A 5,807-nucleotide genomic window follows, 5' to 3' on the forward strand; every position below is an offset into this window, starting at 1 on the left:
TTTTGATTGAGAATAAGCTTGCCTTATTAACAACTGGGAAGGAGTTTAAATAACAATGGAGAATAACAACCAATCCTAATTCTTAGGCCATGTCTCTAAGAAATAGGATACGATAGACTAGTGGCAACAAAATAGCAGAAGTAAGTTATTAACTACTTATCCTATTCTTCAGTAACCAAGCTCGTGGACATCGTTTAACAAACTTGGACTTCTTCCTTGCAACCTGTCAAGTAATCCCGTTGCATGGCTCTTAATCCAAATCCCACGTTGCATCTTCTGGTGGAAGTTGTTTCCATTTGATCAAGCTTTCCTCTACACACTAGTACAAAATAGGACAGTCCAAACGGTTATTGGAACCGTTTGGGCAAGTCAAAATAGCCCAAACTGTTTAAACCGTTTGGACTAATTATTCCAAACGGTTTAAACTGTTTGGGCTATTGAATAATCCCAAACGGAGCGCCCAAACGGGTTAAACCGTTTAGAACATATCCGTCCAAACAGCTGAAACCGTTTGGGAGTTATACTAGGGTTTAAAAAAATTTTTTTGCCATCGTTTTTCTGACCCGCGCACGCGTTCTCCCCAAATTTTCAGCCAGCGGCGCCAAAAATTTCATCCCCAAACACCGCACCCTCTCAAATTCCCCTCCGCCAAAAATTTCATCCCCAAGCACCGCACGCTCAAATTCCCCTTCGCCAAAAAACACCACACCCTCAAATTCCCCTCCGGCAAAAAATTCGCCTCCGCCTCCGCCTCCGCCTCATCTTCGCCGGCCTGACCTTCTCCGCCGCCTCATCTTTGCCGGCCCTCGAGATCCTCCGCCGCCTCATATTTGCCGGCGCGCTCGATCCTCCGCCGCCTCCTCCACCGCCTCCATCGATTCCACCGCATCGCTCCTCCGCCTCCTCCACCGCGTGCCTCCACCAAAAATATGTTTTAAATGGAAGTTGCTGAAACGTGGGATATTAAGAATTTTGGTGCTCCCACCAAAATAATTCCTTCTCCATAAATTTTAACATCGTTAAATAACTGGTTTTTCTTAGGATTTTACTCGAGAATGGATCATATCAGGCATCCATTTAGGGGAATCATCAGTGATGTCAAAGGTAGAGCACCATGTTACCGTCAAGATTGAATGGCTGGGTTTCATTCAGGATTCAGGTACTTGTATTTGAAAAAAAAATAATTTAAAGGCTTATGCAATTCTGTTAATTGTTTTGCTCATCATTTTTTTCAGGGTCTTGGCACCTACTATGTACATCTTTTTTGCTTCTGCTTTACCTGTTATTGCTTTTGGAGAGCAACTAAGTAAAGACACAGGTTGGTTTTAACTTGATTTTGATGATATATAATGATTTTTTAAGAGTTCACGATATCTAATGTTCTCCGTTTACAGAAGGAGCACTAAGACCGTTGACACTTGACATCTACTTGAAGGTCAGTGTGTTCCGTTTCTTTTTACTAATTGTATATATTTTTCACTAAGTTTTAGATTTTATTCATCTAAAAGAAAATCAAATACATTTAATCATCCAGGCATATATACCTGGAAACATGGGAATACAAGACACTACAAGTATGTTTAAGCTTTTATTTAGTTTTTGTGCTCGTTACGTGTTTGACGAAATGCCCCTTTGGGATTTTCGCTTGTTTGTTTGGTCGATCGGTTTCTTGTTTAGCCTGGTTTTACTTCGTGCTTGCAACCTGTTTGATGAAATGCCCATGTGAATGTTTGGTTTGTAGCTGGAGGACATGGAGCTGGATGCCTCGTCGGAGGCGGCGGCAGTGGAGCTTTACTTTGTTAAATGTAATACTTTTAGGATTTTCCTTTATTATGGCTTTATGTTTGTTAAACCCCGATCATCTTAACATTCAGTGGGGTGATCTATTGTGCACAATGAAAGTAAATATACCTTACGATACAATGGCTGTTAATGTCTATTTGATACTTTTGGTGAAACAAGTATTTATCTTTATATAATTGAAATTGTTTTCGCGTGTTCAGCGAAAGTCACTTTTGGAGGTGATCAAGCAAACAGTGCTGGACCATCTCACCAAGAAATGCCCTCCGCATGTAAGCTTCTTAGCCTTGCTGTATCATATATTAAGCTGATGAAAATTTGGAACAAAGTGTGAAGTTGCTGATGTAAATTCTCTATTTGGAACAAAGTGTAAAGTTGCCCATGTTAATTCTTGGAGTTGCAGAACCTACTGTGTTAATGTACACATACTTGTACAACTTTGCCAAAGACCTAGAAGACTTGGGTGCACGCCTATTTTTGGCTTGGGCTGGATGGTTTTGTAGTTGTGAAGATGAAAAGAGTTTGGATCAGTTAGTCATGTTTCTTAGTTAATATGATTTTTGATTTGCAAAACTTTTCGTAGGGTTTGCATCTGGACTGCTATCATGCTGTTTCTTCTGACAGCTTTTAATGCTTCCGCTATAATTAGTAGATTCACCAGGGTTGCAGGAGAACTCTTTGGGATGTTGATAACAGTTCTCCTCTTTCAAGAAGCTATCAAGGTGATTTTTTATCTCTCTATTTCGAGTCTGGAAAGTAATCTTAGCGAGCAAAACTAGTGCTAATATTTTCATTTTTTTATAGGGTCTGGTGAGTGAGTTTAATGTACCCAAAGGCGAAGATTTGAGTCTAATGGTAAACCAGTTCCAGTGGCTTTATACGAATGAATTGCTGGGCCTCATATTTTCTGGTGGCCTTCTGTACACTTCATTAAAGAGTAGAAAGGCAAGGTCGTGGAGATATGGCACAGGTCTGTGATATTCTGGTTATTTACCGTGCCATTGATTAATTAACTCCCCAAGAATGATGGTAAGAGCTGTGATTACTGTTTGCAGGGGGGGTTCAGAGGTTTCATTGCCGACTATGGAGTTCCTTTGATGGTGGTTGCATGGACCGCGATATCGTATGCGACCCCTAACAACGTTCCTTCTGGGGTTCCAAGGAGGCTCTTCAGCCCCCTTCCCTGGGATTCCAAGTCGGTGCATCACTGGGCTGTTGCAAAGGCAAGAGCAAGCAAACCATTATTCTCATGAGCGCCTTGATCTTTGGTTTAGTTGGACCTTAAGAATAGTTCATACTTGTTTAGGGTCGAGAAGAATTCTCTCGTCACAGCAGGTTTTTCTTTCAGTCAAAGGTGAATGATTTTGTCGTGTTTCATTAATAAGAAACAATGAAGGAAGTCATATAATGCAATTCTAACGGATCCACACTAGTACAAATCAGATTATATAATTCTTAAATGTTTTGATCGTTTATACAACATATTTTTGGTGAATTGCAGAAATGTCAAATCATTGAGGATGGTGGCACACCTACAATGCTGAAACTATATTTGGGTATCCACTCGTCATCGGTAGATAAGATCACCGGAGAGTATACATATCCGGACAACAGCACTAAGGAGTATTGCGTAAGTGTTCTGGATGAAATTTTAACTGCTTTTATGTTATAATCATACTTCTATTTTGTTTTGAAAATCACTTAATATTCGTGTTGTCCTTAAATTTTATGAAAATGGGAACATATTATATGCCCTGTTGCTGGAAATGTTATGGAAGGAGATAATTAAGCCCATGAACTTTTTGCTGGAAATCATGAAGCCTTTGCTGTAAGAAGGAAAGAGGGTAGGGTATTAGTTGATATATCTCTATTAGTGACCAATTATGTGCTTTCATTTTAAAGCTTGTGAGAGAGCTTGTCCTTTTATGGAGTGTCTATATTCAGTTCTAATTAAGGATTATGTGCTTCCATTTCTAAGTTTGTGAGAGAACTTGTCCTTTTATGGCGTGTCCATATTCAGTTCATCTTGTAAGCATGCAAGTCTCACACGTATAGTCTATGACAAATCTCTAATTATTAAAACAAGCCGACTGTTTCCAGTCTCATGTTCTTTATTACAATGAGTGGTTTATATGCCCTGTTTTAATCCGTTACTGATATCAACTTGAAGCTAGCACCATAAAGATTATATTCGAGCTCAGTTTATTAGCACATATATACACATTACATCTTGTACAGAATGAATCCTTTGGGAGCTTGAATAGAATGATCAGGACCTTAGTTCGATGCCACAACAATCTAAGACTAGAAATGAGCTATATGTGCTGTTTAAGTGACTTAGACACACAGACATTTCTGTTGAAGTATTCAGATTAGCTTGAATACTTGAATTCAAATTTCATCAGGTTGTCACATTTTGTATCAAACCTGTAAAACTTGTATACATTTCAAAGATCCTGTAAAATATGTATAAGATTTAAAGATGGATCGAGACCTGTGAAAGACGATGGTTCATGCCTAAGTGTAGCTACTCTTTTGTGTTCGAGACTTGCAAAACGTGTATATAATTTAAATATGGATCAAAATCCCCTTGAATAGATGTTCTGGATGAAAATTTAATTACTGCTTTTATGCTATAATCATACTTCTATTTTTTTTTTTAATTTTTTCTTAAATATATCTACTCTTGCCTTGTTGACTTATATTTTTAATTTTTTTTCTTAAATATATCTACTCTTGCCTTGTTGACTTATATTTGAATACTTTGTATCGTGTAGGAGCGGATCATCGAAAAGGCAACCTCATCGAGGAATTTCTTCTTTTCCTTGACTTGATTGATTATGTTGGACATTTTGGATATTAGAGATTAGAGACAAATATATAATATTAGATGCTTTTCATTTGTGACATATTGAGTAATCATTGTGTATGTATATGTTTTGTCTTTAATATTGTATATTGAGTAAACATTGTGTATGATAACATTGAATATTTAGCAAAGTTTGAAAATATTTTGATTTCATTGTGAGATGTTGAGTACTTATTGTGTGAGATGTATATATAAACAAGTAGATAAATAAAGAAGCCAAACTTTAAAAACTATTAAAATAAATAGCCCAAACGGTTGAAACTGTTTGGGTGAAAAATAGGCCAAACGGTTGAAACCGTTTGGACGAAAAATTGCCCAAACGGTTGAAACCGTTTGGGCAAAAAATTGCCCAAACGGTTTCATCCGTTTGGCAAATTTTTATGCCCCAAACGGTTGCAACCGTTTGGGCAACATCCCAAACGGTTGTAACCGTTTGGGATTTTGCCCAAACGGTTACAACCGTTTGGTCAACCGTTGGGGACACCTTATCCCCAATGGCTTTAGCCCAAACGGGTTTTTTACCTCGTACAAACGGTTGTAACCGTTTGGGAGGGGGTTTTCCCAAACGGTTCCAACCGTTTGGACTGACCTATTTTGTACTAGTGACAAACTTAGATCTTTTGGTAACCCAGCGACTGTTCAAGATTGCCCCTGGTTCCAGCAACAACTCACCGCCGTCGGCCATTGGTGGTAAGTCTGAGCTAGGAGTGATGGCGCCACCCACTTTCTTTTTTAAGAGGGACACGTGAAACACTAGATGTATATGAGAACCATGTGGTAGTTTGAGTTTGTAAGCCACGCTGCCAATCTTTTCTTCAATCGGATATGGTCCTTAGTGTTGGATTTAATCTAATAAATCTATTTGTGGGCACATATGATTAATCAATGTGTATTGCTATCTTTCAGGATAACCCACTAAAGTGATCAATTAAGTTGGGTTAATTTGGTATTTAAATAAGTCATGGGGTTATATGTGCAGATACCAGGTTGTAATTGTAATTTATTGAGGGGCTAAATTACAAAAGTACAACATCTATAAATAAGGGGTTATGGTCCCTAACCTAGGGTTACATTCTCTAATTCTCTTCACCCCCATCTAAGAGAGAAATTCGGATTTTAGAGGAACCCTAAGGTTAGA

At 38.4% G+C, this 5,807-nt stretch overlaps 1 long non-coding RNA gene across 1 annotated transcript; it reads left to right on the top strand.

Annotated features, from left to right (window-relative positions):
• LOC109829500 lies at positions 1,598-2,072 on the top strand. The gene is made up of 2 exons (XR_002244042.1): positions 1,598-1,805; positions 2,004-2,072. It is a non-coding gene; the product is annotated as an uncharacterized LOC109829500 (long non-coding RNA).

This window comes from Asparagus officinalis, chromosome 2 (genome assembly GCF_001876935.1).
Source record: "Asparagus officinalis chromosome 2, Aspof.V1, whole genome shotgun sequence".
Taxonomy (NCBI): domain Eukaryota; kingdom Viridiplantae; phylum Streptophyta; class Magnoliopsida; order Asparagales; family Asparagaceae; genus Asparagus; species Asparagus officinalis.